Below are 24,468 nucleotides of genomic sequence, written 5' to 3' on the forward strand. Positions count from 1 at the left end.
GGTCTTGACATTCCTCTGCCACACACGCACAGCTGGTAACTCCAATTTCCTGCCCCTCCTCAAGGGTCCAACGATGACCATGAAAGCACTGAGAGTATCACTTGAGGGTCACAAATGAATTTTAGCAGGTAGGCGAATTCACAGACACAGATCCTGCCAATGGTAAGGATCAACCTATTCTAAAAAATTAAACATCCTTTTGTATTACCAACTGGAGAGTAAATTTCTGAATTTTGGAGCTATGTTTACCTTTGTTCTCTGTGCTATTGCCAGTTGTCAACATGTCATTTATAAAGAGTAAATGCCTCACCAATATTTGTCAGACTACTAAGTGAATGAATGAATGAATCGACACTTCATCTGGCCCCCCACTCAGTGTAGGTCTATCTTCCTGCGACAGGTGTCCCCAGAATTAATACAGCCTGACTCGTTAATTGAGACTCTTGTTGGAGCATTACACACATGGTCCAAACAATAGCAAAATTCTGGACCACAAATATGTTTAATTCCCCAGGTAACTACCCCCACGCCTTTCCTTCAATGCAATAAGCCAGTGCCTCATTTCCAAACAAAAATCCAAGCGCAGCCCCACATCCAGAAGCCTGGCCTCTGGCTCCCTTTTGCTTGTGCGCGGCCCACGACAGGCCTTTGTAAACGCCCTGGCTGCTGAATATTTGATGAGCACCATCTGGCTGAATGACAGAGCCATCCCAGCTATCTACAGACAGATGCAGCCCTCCAGCCCCCATCACGTTGTCAGCTCGTCTGATGGACAAGTGTTTGCTCCACTTTCACCTTCATGAACAAGCAGCCAGCACAGCTGGCATACACGATCACACCTTTCCAATAAGCCGGCCATGGAATGAGCCTGGCGGCAAAGAGATGATTAATCCTCACCTATTGCACAGTCCTCAAGGAAGTAATTGAGAAACAGAGGAAAAGCAGAGAGGTACGGCATCTGGGGCCAGAAGACCTGGTCCTGCGGCTACAGTGCCCATCGCTGTGCTCTCCAGACCCAGCCTGGCCATTAGCCCTTCCTCCACTCGCCTCTACATCTCCATTGAAATGAAGCAGTGATGGATCTCTGTGGCCTCGGGGTGGCTGGGTCTCTCTGGGGAGGTGAAGCAGGAACTTACAGGTTAACCACTGCCTGGTGGTCACTCAGGGTCCATCTCAAGGATGCTGGGGGGTCAGGAGTGGATTTGATGGGATTGTGTTGAGTAAACAAACAGGACTCATCTCCAGGAGCCTGTGTGTTGCTGTAAAACATGTATTTTCTGTGCTCTCTCCTTTTCCCTGCAGGGCCACTGCTGCTCACTGCCCCATGGGACCCCTTCCCCTGGAAGCACATGATCCTGTACTGGAGTATTTTTTCTCTTGGTCAGCAAAACAGGGGTCAGAATTCAGGTTTGACACACTCTTTTGTCCAGGACCCTTTGTCAGAGGCTCTTAGTGACCCGCCCTTAGATGTCTATAAACAACATAATCTATAGAAAGAGATAAAGAAACGCGAATGGTCTTTTAGTTAACTCAGAATAAATGAATAACTTTTAAACAATCAGGAAAAAAAAAATCCTTGGGATCCTCTTCTCTGCTTAATGCTGAGAGAATATCCTAAATGATGTTTGCAGTGCAATAACCATCCACTTACATTGTCACAAGGCGGCTAGATTATATGCAAAAATCTCTCCACTTATTTTCACTCTATATTAATTTTATAATGAAACCAGTAGAATGTGGGAAATGCCTTGGTCAGTAACTGAATTATTTATATTAGAAGCTTTCACTTATTGGACCAATTTTTTAAAATGTTCATTTCAGGAATTATTCATGAACCTCTGTGTGTTTCTCAGCTTCCTTTTCTGTAAAACATAAATAGTATGGATTCCTATCTCATGGGGTGTTGAGAGGACTCAATGAGGTATAGAAAGCTTGGAAGAGCTGCCTGGCAGACACAAGCCTTGCATGTGTTACCTAGTGGTTCTTTCAATTAGTAATTAGCACTGCTTGAAAGTTAAATATAAGTCTTCATCTGAAAGGGTTCTTTTGTATGAATCTGTAAGAGTCGGACGCGACTAAGTGACTTCACTTTCACTTTTCACTTTCATGCACTGGAGAAGGAAATGGCAACCCACTCCAGTGTTCTTGCCTGGTGAATCCGAGGGACGGAGGAGCCTGGTGAGCTGCTGTCTATGGGGCTGCACAGAGTCGGACACGACTGAAGCAGCGGCAGCATGCAAATATACATGGGTCTGTTTAAGAGAAATAGTTATATGCAAAGCAAAGCTTAGACTTTAACAAGACAATCCATCAAAAATTAGTCTCATCCAGACTGTGAAGTAAATCAGCTTCAAAACTGAAATAAATGTACTCCAGATATACACAGAAGCAAATCGAATCAGCTGAATCCTTTTGAAGGGAAGATACATTTTTCAAGTAAAAGGGATGACCTCCTCCTCTGAGCTCTTTAACCATTTATTCAGCACAAGCACGGGACATGGTATCCATGAACTTGACTCCATGGCAGATGACTTAGTGTTCTGTCTAGGACTAGCATGTGGACTCAGCATGGGGGGATAAACCAGGACCCTGAGAACTGAAGGAACCTGCTGCCCAGGACCCATGTGGTTAATGTATGTCCTGTGCTATTTCTAAGTGTTCAAATGCCCAGGACAGTGCTGGTACAGGGCACCAGTGTGTATCCATCAAGTGAATAAACAAAAGAAGAGTCATTTCCAGCTTGAATCAGCAAACTGACATCCAATTCAGCACCCCCCACCCCCGACCTTGTCATGATGAACAGCACCTAAATCACAGGTAAGATCACACTGCAGATTTGGTTGATCACAGCCAAATAAAGTGCAAAGTTCAGGACTTCTGAAAATGACTCATAATAATATGACCCCGTGTTTCCTGAGATGAGAATTATATGTGTTGTCTGAAAGTTCTGTGTCACTGAATGCTCTTTGCCAAATTCAAAATAACCACTCCCAAAAAAGAACAGATAAAATAACCTAGAAGTCTTACCATTAATTTACTCAAAAATTCAAGAAGAAAGCATCTCATCATTTTGGTAGCATTCTGTTTTGTTGAGCTGATATTGATAATAAAGCACTTACCCCCAAATAATTTGCTCAATGAAATATTTCCTTGTCTTTTGCTTTATGATGACATAATAAACCACAGTAATAATAAGCTTAATGGTATAAAGAGTAACAGTGTTTTTAACAAAAACCAGATGCCAGCAGTTTAAAATATCTGCTACTATTTCCTCTCTGACATCTAAACACAGCTTTACAAGTTACAGACCGCTCTGCTGCTTCACGTCAGCAAATGCAGCATCATTTTTCTTTTCTCAGGAGCCTTCAGTGATTCTGGTAAAGTGTTTCCTGGGTCAGAACATGAGGGTGAGGCCTTCTGGTGATTATTTTGCGCGCGCGCACACACACACACACACACACACACACACACACACACTATCCTATGATGATTACAATTTCCTCTTAAACTCAGACCCTGTTCAGAGCTGAAGAGAATAAAATATTTTCCCTATTATCTTCGAAAAACTTCGTCAACAGTTTACAAAAATGAACCTGACCTGCTAAATTGCTCACCCTTGTCCTCAAAGCACAATGAAGCCTCTCCTTGATCACCTCCTTCTAACTCTATCCTCCTCCCAAATGTTGAAAGAGATCTAAATTACGAGAAAAAGACCTTCTTAATGACTTTTGAGTCATTGTAAACTTAGGCAAACACAGCGGGGAAATTGCTACCTTGCTCAAAATAACTCAGAAAAATTATGTAGAAAAAAGAAGATACTTTAGAAACCCACCCCTTTAACAAAAGGAGAAAATCTCTACAAAAACCACATGTTGAAAAATATTTGGAAGCCATATCCTGAAAGTTTGGTCCTTTTGGTTTCCTTTGGCAACCTGACCACCTCAGCCAGGTCTGGATCCTCATGTGAGCTTCACCTGCTTCAGAAGGACCTTCAGAAGCCTTCAGAAGGCTTCTGTGACTGAATAGGGAGACCTAGGAAGACCCACCCAGGAATCCAATGCCCTTCTGTCCCCCTCCACCCCCCAGGGCTCTGTTCCCACCTATGAGTCGTTCAGTCTCAGAGAAGGCTTCCAATGAGTGAGGGTCCCTGAACCAAACAACATCTTTGCTGTTAGAAATAATTACCCACCATAGATGACCCATATCTCTGGTCCTTCAGCTTGTGTGTGTGTGTGCATGTGTGAGACAGAGAGACACAACATTTTACCTGTGAACTGATTAGATGATGATGCTTCTAAGATATCTTCGCTGCAGGTCAATGGCTAGTATTGCCCAAAAAGCACTGTAACCTTGACATTTAGAGAACTCCTTCTCAAACAGCCCCCAATAAATAAATGATTCTCTCCGCCAAAAAAGAAAAGAATGGAGAAGGCCCTCTTACCCACCCCAGCCCACAGGAGGGCATGAGAACTAAGACAAGATGCTGGCAGGACTGAGCAAGGAGAGAGAAGTGATTTACAGCAAAGTCCACATCCCACACCAGATTGTGGCTCTCACCCCAGACCCCGGACACTTTACTGATAAAGTGAGGGCTGTCCTTGCATACAAGAATGTAAAACTCTCTGTTGAAACCAACTGAAAAGGACTCGGGACTCTGAACATCTACAGAACCAAAATCTAAGAAAGTATGATCGGGTGTGTGGAACCTGACGGTGAATCCCAGCCTTATGGGGGAAGTGCTCCCTGACTGGTGGAAAGGCTGGTGAGGTGGGACAGGAAATGGTCAGGAGTCTAGACTGTCCAAAAAGTGACTGAGTTTCACCAATCTCCATGGCAGGAGGAGAGTGCAGTCACACCATCCCCTCACCATGCAGTTTCCTAGTTGGTTAAGTGGATTTATAACCCAGTGGGTTTTTTTCATTCCAGAATGGAGGGAGGTTCATGCCATTTCAATCAATCATTTTTCCATCCACTAATTAAACAAGGTCGTGTATAGGGAGCACTCACCGCAGCTCCTGACACATAGGAAACTTACCCCTCTTAGCACCCTGTCCCTAGGCCTCTGAAGACACTCCACCTGACTCTCTGGTCTGGACCAAGTGGGTGCAGCCAGATGGCTGTGGTCAAGATTTCAGGGAGATCGAGCTAATCAGTACCCCCTTCAGGATGCTGCTTCCTGGTTCCCCCATCTCACTTTGCCTGATGTTTTAGTTTTGTACATCCACACATCCACATGAACCCATCTCAGAAAGATGTTCCATCTTTTGTCACTCATGTATATCATCCACGGTGCTCTCATTCCAATAAATCTTAAACCTCCTCAATCATCATGAGGCATGACCTTCAGACACTGTTTTATGCCGGAGCCAGCCAGCAAAGTTGATCAGGTCCCGAGAACGTGCACGACGTGGCTGAGAAAGAATACTAGCAAAGATGGGGTCGAGAGGATCAGACACATCTCCACAAAGGGAAGCGGTCTGACCACGACTTTATTCAGCACCTTATATTTATACAGGAGAGCAAGAGAAAAACAAGACAGTTAACATTTTTCTTGGTTGACCTATACATCTTACGAAAAGTCACAAGAAATCTTGAGAGCATGGGAATGGCACCCTGTTATTATTTCTTACGCCAGATAACATTTCCCTGTGCGTGAGAAGTTTGTCCAGAACTCCAGGTGTCTGCAGTAAATAATTGCCTAATCTCTGGGGTGGCGGGACAGAGAGCTATGTTTGCAAGCAAACCCTCGAGGACTGAGGCAGCTCCCAGGGCTGTGTCCTTTAGATAAAGGACCCCGTTCTCATGGGCAGCTCCCCGCAGTTTTATACTCTGGGTTTTATCTGTTTTTTCTTTTCTAAAATTGACATAACTAATTCATCACCAGTTTTTTCCCCATCAAAGTTGACTCCAAATACTATCACATCAGACCCACGTTAAAAGGACAGTGACCTGCCACCATGGAGCCTGCATGTGTGCATGGTAAGTCACTTCAGTTGTGTGCAACTCTTTGTATCCCTATGGGCTATAGCCCGCCAGGCTCCTCAGTCTGTGGGATTTCTCAGGCAAGCATACTGGAGTGGGTTGCCATGCCCTCCTCCAGGGGATCTTCCCCACCCAGGGATTGAACCCATGTCTCCTGCATTGGCAGGCAGATTCTTTACTACTGAGCCACCTGGGAAGCCCACCATTGAACCTACTTAAGGCAAAGTCCAAAGGAGACTGCAGAGGATTAATCTGAGATACGTATAAAGAAATAACAACCTCACTGGAATAAGTCCGTGGCTTCCAAAGACAGCTTCTTTGACAAAACTACCCTTCAATAAAACACACAAGAGCCAGCATGCTTGGGAGACCATGCCAGTGAAGAACCATGCTTTCTTCTCATTCTTATCCTCCACAAACCCACACATAGTGTTTTGTGAAGGGAAGTCTTTCAACTAACATTTGTTGAAAGAAATAAATAATCATACTCAATAAGATGTATTTTCTATATAATATCCACATATGTCATCAATCTGCACTGAAGCAAATTAAAATATCTCCCTTCAACAAACCCATATCATCTCTTCAGTCCCTTGTGCCCAGGGCCTGGTAATGTATCAGCTAACAAGTATTTATTCAGTGATTAGGCTTCCCTCTGTGCTTGCAATACTGAGAACAGTGTTCTGTCCTGGGCACAGTCAGACAACACAGGGGTTAAGAGCATGACCACCTACATGGTACCTGTGTGTCTTGGGCTTGTTAACAAGAAAGCCTGTATATAACACAATTCTTAGCTGATATTTACAGAGCACTAGGAAAAATCTTGAGGTTAGGACTAGCTATGAGATTGAGATTTTTAAATCTAGCTCACTCTGACATTCAAAGTAATAATATTATCCTTCAAAATAATAGTCATGTTATCATTAGTCAGTGTGTGCTGAGTATACACAGTATATGAACTTTTACATTCACACATTTCACCACTTATGTTCCATCCATCCAAACAAAATACCAATTGTTCCACCAAAATGGGGATATGCATTATGTATAGGCATAGGGAACTTAATACATACATGTCTAGTTACAGAACTTAATATCTCATCAACTTGGAATATTTGGGCCACCTGAAGTTAACTACATATTAGTTCCTATTTAATGGAGTGAAGTCTCAATTTAAATGCAAAGCCCACTAATAAGCAAACAGCAAGTGAAGATTTCCTGACCTTCCTTCAGTATCTTAGGCTTCAATAAAATCCCTAAAGTTGTAAGGAAAGCATACAACATTCTGATTTCTTCAATTACTCATAATCCCCTGCTGCTGCTGCTGCTGCTGCTAAGTTGCTTCAGTCGTGTCCGACTCTGTGAGACCCCATAGACGGCAGCCCACCAGGCTCCTCTGTCCCTGGGATTCTCCAGGCAAGAGCACTGGAGTGGGTTAATACCCAGTAAATCTAAAGTAGCAAACTCCCAGGACCTATGACCCTGCCCCTGAGCTTCTGTCCCCAGAGGAGAGACAGGTGTGAGTGATCAACTGTCCTGTGACGTTGGCTCTCGTGGAGGCCCAGGGAAGCAGAGGATTAGGGCTGGGTTCCTAGATGCCAAGAACTCTAGTCTCTGGAAACAAATGCACTGATTCATTCATTCTGTAAATATTGATGGACAGATGGCTAGATACCAGGAGCTGTCCCTGGTCCTGGAAACACAGTCATGAACAAAAGAGCAAAACCCTTGCCATCTTCGAGGTGGTGCATAAGGAGGGACTCCATAAATAACTGCACTAAAGTGGGCTCTGGCTCAGCCTCTGGGGTGACCTGAGTGGACAGGGGAAAAGGAGAATGTCAGAGGAGCCAAGAGTTGGGAGGGTGGATATTCCCAGCCCAGGGAGACAGGCTTTGCTGAGACCACCCTGAGCCTGAACTACACTGACATCTGACTCCTGTTGAGAAATCCAAGGAGAAAGGAGAAGCAATTTACACACTGACTTACTAAGGGTTCCCATCCTCTGAGCCCTGACTGTGCACACCCACCTGTCTCTATGTGCGGGTATGTGTGCATGTGGGGGCATGTGCATGTGTGTGCAAGTGTTTGTGTGTGTGTGTGCATGCACATGTGTGTGTATATATGTGGGGGATGTGTGTGCGCATGTGGGTGTATATACATATATATGTATATGTATATGCAGGTGTGTGCATGCACCTGTGTGTGCATCCATGTGGCAGAGGCCCTGTATGGCAGGCAGAGCAGATGCCCTAGACTTCTCTCCCAGATGACACTGGACCTTCCTACCCATTTGTGAGAAATGTGTGTGAACAGGAACTTGAAAGGCCAAAGGTACGTGACCCAGAGACCCTGCAAAGCTGCAGGGCACCACCCCTCCAGGTCCACCAGGTCCACCACCATCTGTGTGGATGCCACACAGGCATCTTCCTGGACTATGTGGTTTGAACCCTGGACTGTGGCCCCACCAGAAACACCTGGCCTAGGTGCCTCTAATCACAGGCGGAGAACCGCCAGACTGTGAGTCCTATGACCAGACTGTGAGTCATAATAGACCACGTGGGGCCTCCCTCCCTCCAGTCCCTGTGCGATTCCAGACACAGCAAATAGATAAGGTTATGAATCTTGGCCATGCCCCTCAGCGCTGAAACACAGGAAGGACAGAAGAACAGGACACACAACCCCAAGCCCTGTCCCCAGGTACCAGGTGGAAAGATGCCTGCAGGCTCCCTCTAAGCTGTTAGTCCCTTGGCCCCGGGTGGATAGGGTGTGTGTCTGGGGGGTGGGGTGGCGGGGAGGCAGACATCTGTGCACATGATGCTGTCTGTGTTCTGACATGCAACACTCTGGGTATTCAGACATTTCTTTCCACACACAGAAGCTGCTCTGCATATCTGATCTCATGCTTCACCTATGTGTTTCCTGACCGAATCACCCCCTCTATGCTCAGGCAGAGATGAGGGCCATGTCACACACGCCCACCCCGACAAGAGACAAGGCCCTGGGCAGAGTGGGGCTGGGTCACTTGGGAAGAAGCAAAGCCAGGTGTCATCACTAAGTGTGACAAGGAAACCCTGTGACCTGGTTCCAGATAAAACTGGGGACACCTTGACAGAAAAGCAGCAGATCATTTAATCGAGGACAAACAGGTACTCATTTCTAAAGCACTTAATTCTAGAGGTGAAAGCTTTCTTTAATACATGAGCTCCCAGTCATGAGGTAGGAGTTGCCTGTGTGTTATCATCCTGGTTCCAAGGCCAGAAGCTATGATATTTAAATGTCTTTGTTTATTTTGGACTCTAGGAAGGAGACTGGGGTGGGTGGGGTCCTATAAACAACATATTTTTGGTCTGATAAGGATTTGTATAGACTCACATTTCTCTAGCCCTTCTTCACTGTGTGTATTAAGATTTAAGTGAATTAGAAGAGCTATTATTTAAGTTCTTCCTAAGGCAAGAAAACCAACAGAGCATCTGCAGTCCTAACCATCAGGATGAACAATCAATTTAACAGTTGGGGGGAGAATGGGAAAGACAGAGTCATGATTTACTGCTCTGTTTACACCAGGACTTTACTGCTTTTCCTGAGAAGTCAGCACTGTGAGCTGGTACCATGGAGCCACAGCCATTCCCACGTCAAACCTGACTTCCTGTCTTTTGCTGTAAACACACTGCCATCATTCTCATCTAAGATGTGGGGCACAGTCGTGATTTCTTGTAATGGCATCATTTCAAAAACCAATTAATTTGATTAACTCAGTGCAGTTTAATTTCTCTCTTTGTGTAAGAACTTCAAACCAGACCAGCTTCCTCATTGGAGCCTCAGGAAACAGTCACTATTTCTCTATACACCTTCAGGTTCCTGGAAAGCAATGGGGAAGGAGCTACAGGTTTGCAATCACCCGCTTGAAAGACTAGAACTAGAATCCGTGTCTTTCTGTACCTGACTGAGGCACACGTGTCAGATCCCAGCTGACGTGTGAAGCAGCCACGACTGCCAGCTTCCTCCCCAAGCCTCCAGCTCCTGTCCTAGCTGCACTTCCCACTGCCTACTCCCAGCACAGAGAACTTGCAGATCTGCTTCATTTTCATGACTACACGTTGAGTTCCAGAACCTTCCAGACCCTCTGCACACCTACAAATGCAGGCCTGCTGGGGAACATGTACGGGAAAACAACCGCGAGTGACAGAAACACGTCATCACCATATGCCCCAGCTCCACACTGGACTGGCATCTCTCCCATCTGATAACGACACCCTGGGGACCCCCAGATGCACCCCGCCCTGGAGCAGAGAACAAGGGGCTCTTACCTTGCATGGTGGCTTTAGTCGGTTCCAAGAACAGGGTGATGAACAGGAGTTAGAGGAGGAAGACAAAGGAGAGTCCGTTGTACCGGAAGGCGCAGGCTGTGGGGAGAGAAGAGGGCATTAGTGATGGTGATGGTGGCCTCTGGCCAAGGAGTCTGGTGGCCATGTGGCCCCAGCGCGTCTTCTGTTAGGAAGAAAACACAGCCGCATCCATCTATGCCCATCATCACGTGGAGCATGGTTAGAGTTGGCGAATGACAGTGCACGGTCCCTGCTCCCATCACCTAACCAGGAGGCAGCACCAGCACCCCTGGAAGGAGGCACGAAATCCATCACAGATGAAAAGTGCTGCAAAGACGCGGGGCAATGGACTGTGAGCACGTGAGGTGTTCAGGGGAGGCTGTGGGCGGAAGGACAGGTGAGACTGAAGGGAAAGATGAGAGGAAAAAAGGCTTTGTCAAAAGCTCTGTGGCTGGGCTCAACCCCAGTTATCTCAGGCACCTTGTCTGACAAGACAGGCTCCCAGGCTCAAGGCCCCACTCACTTGCTGGTCCATTGAAGAGATTCACAGGATGGAGAAGTGTGGGGATGAACGTTCGTCAGAGAGAATGTGGAGCTGACATAACTAGTCCCTGACCACAAGGAAAAGAAGACATTTCAGACAGATTACTCTGGAGACACATGCCCAGGACACATGACGTGAGTTCACATCAGTGTCAGCTCACACCAGCACTGCCCCGCGTGCATTACCTCTCACTCTTACCACCCTCCTTGCACAGATCCTGTTTTTATTCTCTCTACACATGACAAAGCAACAGGAGTAGGAAGCAGAGCCAGGCTGAGGTTGGAGCTTGTGAGCTCGTCCCGCTTCTGCATCTCCACCAGGAAATCTGGCAGCCTCTACTCCACATCCTCACCTCATCCAAACCTGAGGATGCAGGTTTCCTCACTTATCCCCAGGAAACCACTGGGGTCTCAGGGGGCCAGAACATTCCTTCCACAGGATGCTTGTCACTGTTTTGGTTTTATATAACCTCGTTCTGTAAGGTATCAAATCATTCACACTGGAAATGTGTACACTGAGGACATTCCCAAACACTAACACTGAAGAGGGAGAAATGAGCCCAATCCTGGGTTCTCAGGGCAGAGCTTTTAGTTTCCATTATTTATCACAAAGTCCCAAATGTTTAAGGAGAGGCAGGGACGACCCAGGGGGGTAGTCAGTTCAGTCGCTCACTCGTGTCCAACTCTTTGCAACCCCATGGACTGTAGCATGCCAGGTTTCCCTGTCCATCACCAACTCCCAGAGCTTGATCAAACTCATGTCCATTGAGTTGGTGATGCCATCCAACCATCTTATCCTCTGTTGTCCCCTTCTCCTCCTACCTTCAATCTTTCCTGCTGCTGCTGCTGCTGCTGCTAAGTTGCCCCAGTCGTGTCCGACTCTATGCGACCCCATAGACGGCAGCCCACCAGGCTCCCCCGTCCCTGGGACTCTCCAGGCAAGAACACTGAACTGGTTTGCCATTTCCTTCTCCAACGCATGAAAGTGAAAAGTGAAAGTGAAGTCGCTCAGTCATATCTGACTCTTAGCGACTCCATGGACTGCAGCCCACCAGGCTCCTCTGTCCATGGGATTTTCCAGGCAAGAGTATTGGAGTGGGGTGCCATTGCCTTCTCCCAATCTTTCCAAGCATCAGGGTCTTTTCCTGTGAGTCAGTTCTTCGTATGAGGTAGCCAAAGTATCAGAGCTTCAACTTCAGTATCAGTCCTTCCAATGAATATTCAGGACTGATTTCCTTTAGGATTGACTGGTTGGATCTCCTTGCAGTCCAAGGGACTCTCAAGAGTTTTCCCTAACACAACAGTTCAAAAGCATCAATTCTCTGGCACTCAGCTTTCTTTATGGTCCAACTCTCACATCCGTACATATGTGATCCCCTGCTCCCATGAATGGACTGGACCTGGGGCTCCAAGTGACCAGAGACAGTGAAAGTACCAGGATCCCTCTTAGGGGCTTCTATCTTGGGTACCCCTGGTCCCTGAGGGGAGTCAGCCACTGGGCTGCAAGTTGTCCCAAGGAAAGGGCCCAAAGGAAGGAGCCGAGGTCTCCAGCCAGCAGCCAGCACCAGCAAAGGAGGAGATGGTGAGCCTGGAAGAGGGCCTCACAGGCTGCACCCTGACCAACCTTGACTGCACCCTGACTGACCTTGACTGCAGCCCATGAGATCCGGAGCTGAAGGCACCAGCTGAACCTTCCTGGATTCCCCACTCTTAGAAACTCTGCAGCAGGGTTTGTTGCTTTAAGCTGCTAAATGTTTGGGTAATCTGTATGCAGCAACAGATGACTAATACCCAAACTTTCATTTAAAAAAAAATCAAGCCACTTTATGGATTCCTGTCAATGTATGGCAAAACCAATACAATATTGTAATTAGCCTCCAATTAAAATAAATAAACTTATATTAAAAAATAAAAATTAAAAAAAATCAAGCCACTTCTAAAAATCCACCTTTGTTTATTTTTGTCTGAAATTATCCAGTTTGATTGATGACAGTGGCCTAATTGCTTAATTTTTTGCTTTATTTTATGTGTGATGTTGCCACCTAGGAGTCACCTGAGCTTATGGGCAAAATATGCCTTTGAACTTGTCAGCAAGGCACTCTCAAGCTAGAAAAGCCTCAGCAGGCAAACAGCAACGCTCTCTTACCCAGTGTGATGTTGTCATGGTCCATGACCTGGAGTCACGGAGTACACCTCGTGCCTTTGTAAAAAGCTATCAGATGCCAGTACCCACACCTCTCAGAGGCCACGCAGGCACCTGGACCCAAGTCTGCCTCAGGGATTTACTGTGGACACTACAAGTTTTTACAACACAGATCAAGGTGTTCTAGGGAAAAAAATTCTTCACTCTAGCTAAGAATGCACTCTTTCCCACTATTTCTACCTGGTTTCAACCATCCAAAATTATATGGAAATTTCCCTCGAAGAATGACACCAGGAATTTTCCCCAAAAGAGACCTTGCCAGGCTTAGAGAGCTCACAATTAGAAACTGCACGATAACAAGTTATCAAGTAAAGAGCATTATCAACATTAGTACAGACATTTGAACTGTAGACAACAGGACTGGTCTCATTAACAAATTTCATTTTCTAAAGGTGAAAACAGATAGTTCAGGAAAACTCTCTGAGTAGAAGAAAATGTAGATGTGACTTTGACAACTTAGAGTTTAATCAGTATAGAAAAAGAGAAAATCTCTTGCAAATGTGAAGTTTTTAAGATGGCCACATAACATTTATAAAAAATACTTGTGTTGCAACGCACATGTCCTAGTTTACAATGTATTATACGATCACAAAGAGATTTATGCACACTTTGACTTTCACAATAATTAAAGGTAATAATCTCAGACTATGTTACTAAAAATAAGTGCCCTCAGAGCTGAATTTTTAGCAAAAATGTGTCCTCTCTTCCTCAACACCCTTCAGCAAGGCCAAAGAGGCCCTCACCACAAATCGTCTGCAAGATGACTGAGCTTAAATGTTTAGAAACTCCATGTCAACTAAGTACATTCTAAATACTCCTTACAGCCTCAAAATACTTTAAGTTGCCAGACTAGTAGATACACATTATTCAGAATAAGCAACTTCACTACCAAGAGACAAAACAGTGCTGTCAGGTCAGTGATTCTAGAACTTCTTTTTGTGTTTACACTTTCAATATTTTTCCTTCTGCCCTCTGAAGCCACGGATGGCTTTTAAAAGGATGTCCTCCATTGTGCAAAAGCCTTTAAGTTTAATTAGGTCCCATTTGTTTAGTTTTGATTTTATTCCCATTACTCTGGGAGGTGGGTCATAGAGAATCCTGCTGTGATTTATGTCAGATAGTGTTTTGCCTATGCTTTCCTCTAGGAGTTTTATAGTTTCTGGTCTTACATTTAGACCTTTAATCCATTTTGAGTTTATTTTTGTGTATGGTGTTAGAAAGTGTTCTAGTTTATATCATTTCGCATCCTCTTACTATCAACCAAGCACTCAAAATCTGACTCGGGTGCAGCCTCAGCAGATATTCGCACCCTGTACTGATCTCTCAGGAGCCCAGACCCAGCTCATGTTTTCTAAGGAGGAAGAGAGGGTGGGTTGGGATAGCAACCAGAGAGAGGGTTAACATTTCAGCTTGACAAGGACCATTTCCTTCGGCTTCTACAAAGTTTGCAATTCAGGAATATGGATCTCTCTAAAGTAGATGTTGTCCTTAAGTGAGCAAAAAAAGAGAAGCATAAACAATCTCTTCTCCACCAAAAATTTTTGTTTTATTATTTAAGTACTGCATGCCTTTCAGAAGGCTCCACATCAGCCATTCATCAGTGCCTCCAGCAAGAATAGTGAAATTCTTGGGGAAAAAAGAAGCAATTAAAAGTGCTTTCAGACACACAGATACAGAGAACAAACTAGTGGCCCATCAGGGAAAGGGGTGGGGGTAAAATAGGGGAAGGGGATGAAGAGGAAGAAACTGCTGGGTATAAAATCAGATACAAGGGTGTGATGCACAGCACAGGGAATACATTCAGCATGTGAAATTATCAGATGATACTGGATAGTCTAGAAAAATACTGAATACTAAATAAAATACTAAAATACTAAAAAAAAAAAGTGCCTTACTAATGAGGTGTCAAATAATTGTGATTTTAACTTTAGGATTTCTAGTGTGAATGATTCTAATTTTCTTGACTACCTAAATCAGAAACCTCTAGAGTATGGTGTCTTTAAAAATAGTTTATGACTACACACTTGTAAGCAAATATTTATCTCTTTTCCTCTTTCCCACCTCTACCTCCAGAGAAAAGTGTGTGTGTGTGTGTGTGTGTGTGTGTGTGTGTGTGTATTTGGGAGAGGAGGCTATTTAGTCATTGAATCTTAAACGAACTATTTCAGTGCATCTAAGCCCCTTTCTAACACACCTGACCACATCCATACTAAATTTTTAAGCACCTAATTCACACTGGTTCTACATCACCTAATGATAGAAATAAGAGATGTTGAAATAGTTTAAATGTTCCTTTAACAGAATCTAGAATTATTTTCATAAAAATGCTAATAACACTAAGGCATTCAATAAAATAGGTATAAATAAAGGAATATTCCAATGTGATCACAAATTACTTGCCACCTGGTCCTATTTTGAGCCCAGACATGTCAGCGCATCTTTTTATGATCATGGTAAAGTAGGTTATTTCGAGTCTTTGGAATTATTTTTTAATCTTTAAAACAAGTTTAGATGATGATAGAGATGTCTGGTTTTGAGATTTTGTAATTCTGTATTCTCCATTTTCCAAGCTGATATAATGTCAAGTGAACTTTTTAGCCTCAGATGTAATCATTTCCCTGACTTTCAAATGTCCAGCTAGAAAGATCCTGCAGAGGTTTAAGCCCAGTAAGCTGGATGCTCTGACAGCCAGAAAACATCATGGAGACACATATCATGGGGTCGAGGCTGACTGAAGAGGCTGACGCATCAGCAGAGAAAATGCGGTTCTGTTTTTGTTGATCCTTAGAAATGAAGCTGTGAAACATGACTTGGAAAAGCAGCAGGTCTCCCCATACCTTTGCTTCTGCCATCTGTGCTTGAAGGACCCAAGTGGCCCCTCCAAGCAGCTCCACACTCCATGAAGGCCAAAAACAGCACTGTCCACAACCATATGCCTGACACAGTGAGCCCACTGGGAGGTCAAACCTCGGGGTCAAAGGCCAGTGTTACCCCACCAGGCAAGCCACCCAGGCCAGCCGAAGTGCAGGTTGACAGCAGGGAGACCTTGGACAGGCCATAAAGGAGGGAATGATGACATTAACTAGGATATTAGCACCACTGTGGTGGCAGTGGAGACAGTGCCTTGGCGTCCAGACCCCTTTGAGGCCTTGGGACAGAGGACTACTGACCATCTCCTTTTTCTGGGAAGAGGTGAGGACATCTAGTTCCCTGGCTACTTCATCCATGAAGAGCAGAGATATGCCAGGATGTTAAATCAATTCTCCAAACGTGGGGGACAGAAGGCAGCGGGTTTTCTTATGGGACTGGCTTTCTGGATGACAGTTTTCCTGCACTCGAGTCAGTATGTCACAGATTGAAATATAAAAGGGAGGTCCATTGTGAAATAATGGGGAAACTGTGAGACCTTTACATGTCACTCGAAACTTGTCCTTGGTTTCCAGACTCCTGGGGAAGCGGGGGTACTATGATTGGAAATTTGATGAGCAAGCCTTATGTCCTTGGGAAGCTAAATAATCTAAATGGGAAAAGAATCTGAAAAAGAATAGATACATGTATATGTATAACTGAATCACTGTACTGTACACCTGAAACTAACACAGCATTGTAAATCAACTCAGTTCAGTTCAGTCACTCAGTCATGTCCGACTCTTTGCGACCTCATGAACCACAGCATGCCAGGCTTCCTGTCCATCACCAACCCCTGGAGCTTGATAAAACTCATGTCCATGGAGTCAGTGATGCCATCCAACTCATGATGATGCCATCTCATCCTCTGTCATCCCCTTCTCCTCCTGCCTTCAATCATTTCTAGCATGAGGGTCTTTTCTAGTGTGTCAATACTTCACATCACGTGGCCAAAGTACTGGAGCTTCAGCTTCAGCATCAGTCTTTTCCAATGTATATTCAGGACTGATATCCTTTAGGATTGACTGGTTTGATATCCTTGCACTTCAAGGGACTCTCAGGAGTCCTCTCCAACACCACAGTTCAAAAGCATCAATCTTCAGGGCTCAGCTTTCTTTAGGGTCTAACTCTCATATCCATACATGATAACTGGAAAAACCATAGCTTTGACTATATGGCAAGTAATGCCTCTGTTTTTTAATATGCTGTCTAGGTTGGTCATAGCTTTTCTTCCAAGGAGCAAGCATCTTTTAATTTCATGCCTGCAGTTGCCATCTGCAGTGATTTTAGAGCCCCAGAAAATAAAGTCTGTCACTGTTTTCACTGCTTCCCCATCAATTTGCCATGAAGTGATGGGACCAGATGCCATGACCTTAGTTATCTGAGTTATCTATTTAAGCCAGCTTTTTCACTCCTTTTTCACTTTTATCAAGAGGCTCTTTAGTTCCTCTTCTCTTTCTGCCATAAGGGTGGTATCGTCTACATATTGGAGGTTATTGATATTTCTCCTGGAATTCTTGATTTCAGCTTGTGCTTCTTCCAGCTTGGTATTTCACATGATGTACTCTGCATATAAGTTACATATGCAAGGTGACAATATACAGCCTTGACATGCTGCTGTACAAATGTGTAACCAGTCCATCGTTCCATGTCCGGAAATAACTGTTCCTTTTTGACCTGATACAGATTTCTCAGGGGGAAGGCAACATGGTCTGGTATTCCCCTCTCTTGAAGAATTTTCCACAGTTTGTTGTGACCACACAGTCAAAGGCTTTAGCATAGTCAATGAAGCAGAAGTAGACCAAATAAACTCCCATAAAATTAAATCAATTAAATTAAAATTCAGTTCACTTCAGTTGCTCAGTCATGTCTGACTCTTTGCGACCCCAGGGACCGCAGCACACTGGGCCTCCCTGTCCATCACCAACTCCCGGAGTTCACCCAAATTTGTGTCCATTGAGTCGGTGATGACATCCAGCCATCTCGTCCTCTGTCGTCCCCTTCTCCTCTTGCCCCCAATCCCTCCCAGCATCAGGGTCTTTTCCAATGAGTCAACTCTTTGCATGAGGTGGCCAAAGTACTGGAGTTTCAGCGTCAGCATCAGTCCTTCCAATGAACACCCAGGACTGATCTCCTTTAGGATGGACTGGTTGGATCACCTTGCAGTCCAAGGGACTCTCAAGAGTCTTCTCCAACACCACAGTTCAAAAGCATCAATTCTTCGGCACTCAGCTTTCTTCACAGTCCAACTCTCACATCCATACATGACCACTGGAAAAACCACAGCCTTGACTAGACAGACCTTTGTTGGCAAAGTAATGTCTCTGCTTTTTAATATGCTATCTAGGTTGGAAATGGACATCTTTTTGGGGTGTTAGTTCTAGAAGATCTTGGAGGTCTTCATAAAACTGTTCAACTTCACCTTCTTCAGCATTACTTGGGCATAGACTTGGATTACCATGATACTGAATGGTTTGCCTTGAAAATGAACAGAGATCATTCTGTCATTTTTAAGATTTCATCCAAGTACTGTATTTTTGAACTCTTTATTGACTGTGATGGCTACTTCTTTTCTTCTAAGTGATTCCTGCCCACGGTAGTAGATATAATTGTCATCTGAGTTAAATTCTCCCATTCCAGTCTATTTGAGCTTGCTGATTCCTAAAATGTCAACATTCACTCTTGCCATCTCCTGTTTGACCGCTTCCAATTTGCCTTAATTCCTGGACTTAACATTCCAGGTTCCTATGTAGTATTGCTCTTTACAGCATTGGACCTTGCTTCCATCACCATTCACATCCACAGCTGGGTGTGTTGTTTTTGCTTTGGTTCTGTCTCTTCATTCTTTCTGGACTTATTTCTCCAGTGATCTTCAGTAGCATATTGGACATCTACCAACCTGGGAGGGCTCATCTTCCAGTGTCCTATCTTTTTGCCTTTTTATACTGTTCATGGGGTTCTCAAGGCAAGAATACTGAAGTGGTTTGCCATTCCTTTCTCCAGTGGACCACGTTTTGTCAAAACTCTCCACCATTACCCATGCATCTTGGGTGGCCCTACATGGCATGGCTCATAGTTTCATTGAGTTAGACAAGGCTGTGTTCCATGTGATTAGATTGGTTAGTTTTCTGTGATTGTGGCTTTTAGTCTGTCTGCCCCCTATGGAGAAGGATAAGAGGCTTATGGAACCTTCCTGATAGCATAGACTGAGGGGGAAACTGGGTCTTGTTCTGATGGGCAGGGCCATGCTCAGTAAATCTTTAATCAAATTTTCTTTTTTTTAATTTTTTAAATTGTATTTTATTTTCAAACTTTACAATATTGTATTAGTTTTGCCAAATATCGAAATGAATCTGCCACAGGTATACATGTGTTCCCCATCCTGAACCCTCCTCAATTTTCTGTTGATGGTGGAGCTGTGTTCCCTCCCTGCTATTTACCTGGGACCAAACTATGGTGGAGGTAATGAAGATAATGGTTACCTCTTTCCAATGATCCTATGCATGTACTGCTACACTCAGTGCCCCCAACCCTGCAGCAGGCCACCTCCAATCCATGCCTCCACTGGAGACTCCTGGACATTCACAGGCAAGTCTGGCTCAGTCTCTTGTGGGGTCACTGCTCCTTTATCCTGGGTCCTGGTGCACAAGGTTCTGTTTGTGCACTCCAAGAGTCTATTTCCCAGCCCTGTATAAGTTCTGGCAGCTCTAAGGTGGGGTTAATGGCAACCTCCTCCAAGAGGGGTTATGCCATACCCAAGTCTGCTGCACCCAGAGCCCCTGTCCCTGTGGCAGTCCGCTGCTGACCCGTACCTCCACAGGAGATGCTCAAACACACTTCTGGCTCAGTCTCTGTGGGATCCCTGGATCCTGGTGCATACAAGGTTTGTTTGAGGCCCCTGAGCATCTCTGGTGAGAATGGGGTTTTATTGTAGATATGAATTCTCCCCTCCTACCATCATGCTGAGGCTTCTCTTTTGCCCTTGGATGGGGGTATCACTGTTAACTGACATAAATCTGTTTATTTATGAAATTGTCTTTCCCTCCTAGACATGAGAATAGAGATTTCCACCTGTTTTGTTCCTGGTTACAGCAGACTTCCAAAGAATATCAAACAGAGATGAGAAAGTGTTCCTAAGTGGACAGTGCAAAGAAATAGAGGAAAACAACAGAATGGGAAAGACTAGACATCTTCAAGAAAATTAGAGCTCCCAAGGGAACATTTCATACAAAGACGGGCACAATACAGGACAAAAATCATTAGGTTTCTGTTAGGTGATAGACCTAACAGAGGAAGGAGATATTAAGAGGTGGTGGCAAGAATACACAGCAAATATACGAAAAAGATCTTCATGACCCAGATAACCATGATGGTGTGATCACTCACCGAGAACCAGACATTGTGCATGCTAAGTCAAGTGGGCTTTAGGAAGCATCACTACGAACAAAGCTAGTAGAGATAATGGAATTCCACCTGAGCTATTTCAAATCCTAAAAGATGATGCTGTGAAAGTGCTGTACTCAGTATGCCAGCAAATATGGAGAACTCAGCAGTGGCCAAAGGACTGGAAAATGTCAGTTTTCATTCCAATCCCAAAGAAAGGCAATGCCAAAGAATATTCAAAGTACCAAATAATTGTGTTCATTTCACATGCTAGCAAGGTAATGCTCAACATCTTTTGAGCTAGGCTTCAACAGTATGTGAACTGAGAACTTCCAGATATTCAAGCTGCATTTAGAAAAGGCGAGGAACCAGAGATCAAATTGCAAACATTGTTGGATCATCAAAAAAGGAGGAGAATTCCAGACAATCATCTACTCTGTTTCATTGACTGTGCTAAAGCCTTTGACTGTGTGGATCACAGAAAAGAGTGGGAAATTCTTAAAGAGATGGGAATGTCAGACCACCTTACCTGCCTCCTGAGAAATCTGTATGCTGGTCAAGAAGCAACAGTTAGAACTGGACGTGGAACAACAGACTGGTTCCAAATTGGGAAAGGAGTACATCAAGGCTGTATATTGTTACCCTGATTATTTAACTTACATGCAGAGTACATCACGTGAAAAGTCAGGCTGGATGAAGCACAAGCTGGAATCAAGGCAGGGAGAAATATCAATAACCTCAGATATGCAGATGACACATCCTTATGAAAGGTTGTTGTTGAATGAAAAAAGACACCGGGATTCTTGGCCCCCGGAGGAGAAGAATTCAATGGGGCCAGAGATGAGGCTTGATCGCTCAGAGCTTTTGTGTAGTAAAGTTTTCTTAAAGTATAAAGGAGATAGAGAAAGCTTCTGACATAGGCATCAGAAAGGGGCAGAAGAGTACCTCCCTGCTAGTCTTTAGCTGGATGTTATATAGTCACTAGCAGTCTGTTAATGAAAGAAAGGAATGTCTTAAAACTCAGAATGGCACCAGGCCCCTCACCCATAAGATGCATTTTGGGATAATCTTGGCACCAGATGATTCATCCCGGGCCATAAAATGATTAACTTGAATCTTGAAGAAGGGCAGACCACCATACAAATAGTTTCATTTACATAGATTAGGGGAACAATATCTGAATATAACATACTGGTTTGTCAAGTAGGTTCTGAGCCAAGAGGCAGAACCGACTTGAAGACAGAGTTTGGGGTAAATGCATAGTACATTAGCATAGCTTAAAATAAACATTTCCATAAGAGAAATGCATTGGTTATCTCTAGGTTTGAGAATAGTTAACTTCAGGTGAAACCAGGTGTCATTATGGCAATACAGTATTTTAAGAGAACCTCCTTTTAAATTTGTATAGAAAAGGAAAAAATATTGCTAGTTTGTTTCCTCCTGCCAGCTTAAGAGAGATAAAAATGTCTGACACTTGCAGGCTATTTCCTCCATTTGGAGACCCCTGGCCTTCCTGCCTGTTACCCTCTCACTTATGGCAGAAAGCAAAGTTGAACTAAAGAGCCTCTCGATAAAGGTGAAAGAGGCAAATGAGAAAGCTGGCTTAAAACTCAACTTTCAAAAAATGAAGATCATGGCATCCAGTCCCATCACTTCACAGCAAATAGAAGGGGAAACAATGAAAACAGTGAGAAACTGTATTTCCTTGGGCTCCAAAATCACTGCAGCCAAGAAATTAAAAGATGCTTGTTCTTGGAAGAAAAGTTATGACCCACCTAGACAGCATATTAAAAAGCAGAGACATTACTTTGCCAACAAAGGTCCCTTCTAGTCAAAACTACAGTTTTTCCAGTAGTCATGTATGGATGTGAGAGTTGGACTATAAAGAAGCAGGAACGCTAAAGAATTGAGGCTTTTGAACTGTGGTGTTGAAGAAGACTCTTGAGAGTCCCTTGGACTGCAAGGAGATCAAACCAGTCAATCCTAAAGGAAATCAATCCTGAATATTTATTAGAAGGACTGATGCTGAAGTTGAAGCTCCAATACTTTGGCCACCTGATATGAAAAGCAGACTCACTGGAAAAGACTCTGATGCTGGGAAAGACTGAAGGTGGGAAAAGGGGACGACAGAGGACCAGATGGTTGGATGGCATCACTAACTCAATGGACATGAGTTTGAGCAAGCTATGGGAGATGATGAAAGACAGGGAAGTCTGGTCTGCTGCTGTCCATGGGGTCGCAAAGAGTCAGATATGACTGAGCAACTGAACAACACCACCAACAGTCCTAACACTTAGAGCACAACATCATCCATATGAAGCATTCAATAGATCTTTGTAGAAGAAATTAACTGAGGACCTTAAATTTCAGAGAGTACTATGCCAACCTCACCAGACGACTGCTGCTCAAGAGTTCAAGTTTTTCTTTGCAGTCAGCTCAACTAAGGGACCCTGCTTATACCCCAGAGCTATTCCCCTCAGCTCTTCCATCATCCTCCCAGCTTCCAGCAGCAGTCCCTCCTCTTACTCCCTTGTCACTAAAATCCAACATGAATAACTTTCTAATATCAAACACTAAAGAGATGGTGACTTTGCAAATACCTTAAACAAAATAACAGTAACTGACGGTCACAATCACTACTCATCTTCCCCTAAGAAATAATTAGTGCAGACTTGGTGACAGTTTCCAACCCAGCCAACTGTCTGACAATTATCTACACAATTCACACTGCACCAGAGTAGCTGCAGAAAATTCCCCACCCCCAAAAATCTCCCAACAGAGACTCTCAGCTCTGAGAGGGCTAAACAGTTGGTGTTTAGTTTCAACAAAAAGCCTCAGGCAGCAATTCACAAGAGACATTACCTGGATAATAGACTTTGTTTTATACCAGTTAGATTTAGTACAATTTCTAGAAACTTGAGTTTAACTGGTATCCCTACAAGTGTTTCCAGAACTCTCTTAGTGAAAATTCCTTCATGAGAATTAGTGTAATGGGTTTCCAATTAAGTCTTTTCAAATGAAGTCTTTCAAAATTAAGCTATCATACATCTTCCAGATAACAGATAAAACCCACATACTTTACTGAGGTTTTCACCAAAATACTTGTACCTCAAGGTTCAAGAGCAACCGGTATCATTTTGGAGTTGGAAAACTCTATTTCCTTTTCAACAGTGGAAGAAATTTCCTAGAATTTCAGGATGTAAAGCTGAAAGTATTTCTTACAGAAATATTATGTAAATAAGATCACTTTACATTTGTATATTGATGTAACTTTAAAAATGCACAAGTCCTATCTATGTCTGTCTCAATATTGCATAGCATGTTCACTGAGCTGCCAGGAGCTACCACTCCACACATAACATGGTTCCTAGAGGAAAATGTGTTAAATGCATCCAACAGCCATAAAACAGACAAAAGTTTGGAGTCTAGTGGTTCAAGAGGTGTAGGCCATGAATAACTGGCACATGCTAATCCAGTGGAGGTGTCACACATGACCTTCCATGCACATGTGAGCCAGCACTATCTTGGGCATGGGCATGTTGCACCCCACAGAGGACGCTAACAATGTGAGACGTGGCCTCAGTCAGTTTCTATGTTAAGTTGCCATTAGTGCCACCACAGGGCCTGTCATTAGCTTGAGTGCTTCTCATATACACTACACATCAACCTTCACCTTAGACAATCTAGACTGGGACTTAACGAAGGTGGGGAACACATTGTCTCCAAATCAGAATTCTGTCAGGAAGAGGGTGGCCCGGGGATTGGGGCAGGCCTGTCCCTACCTCCCATCCTGAGCCAGGCTGCTGCTGCCCTGCCATGTTTGGAAAGAGCTGAGGAAAAGCCAGGTTTTAGCAGGAATCTCAGATGACCCCAGCAAGAGGCTGGTGAAATTCTAGGCCATGGAACGAACCAGAACCAAGACAAACTATACAGGAATCTTTCAAACATGATTCCACAACAAACAGAAGATGCACAGCACACAAATATATGAAAAACAAAACCTACAGACTATTTAGTTGGCTTAGAAAAATCCATCTTTGAAATATTCTGCCAACAGAAGCAAGAGTCACTTAGCCTGATCTGTGATTCAGAGGCGTCTTGGGAGAAGTGCTATCCAAGGTGAGG

General features: G+C 44.1%; 1 pseudogene across 1 annotated transcript in view; it reads right to left on the reverse strand.

Moving 5' to 3' along the window:
- The window catches only part of LOC147341168 (pyruvate dehydrogenase E1 component subunit alpha, somatic form, mitochondrial pseudogene), a 105,241-nt pseudogene that overhangs the window by 17,874 nt on the left and 62,899 nt on the right, over positions 1–24,468 (reverse strand). Inside the window, exon 2 of the transcript XR_015158388.1 lies at positions 10,290–10,385. The product of XR_015158388.1 is annotated as a pyruvate dehydrogenase E1 component subunit alpha, somatic form, mitochondrial pseudogene (transcript). The remainder of the gene's footprint in view (positions 1–10,289; positions 10,386–24,468) is intronic.

The sequence above is a fragment of the Bos grunniens genome, chromosome X (assembly GCF_055505025.1).
Source record: "Bos grunniens cultivar Pamir isolate PY7600 chromosome X, Bosgru_T2T1.0, whole genome shotgun sequence".
In the NCBI taxonomy this organism is placed as follows: domain Eukaryota; kingdom Metazoa; phylum Chordata; class Mammalia; order Artiodactyla; family Bovidae; genus Bos; species Bos grunniens.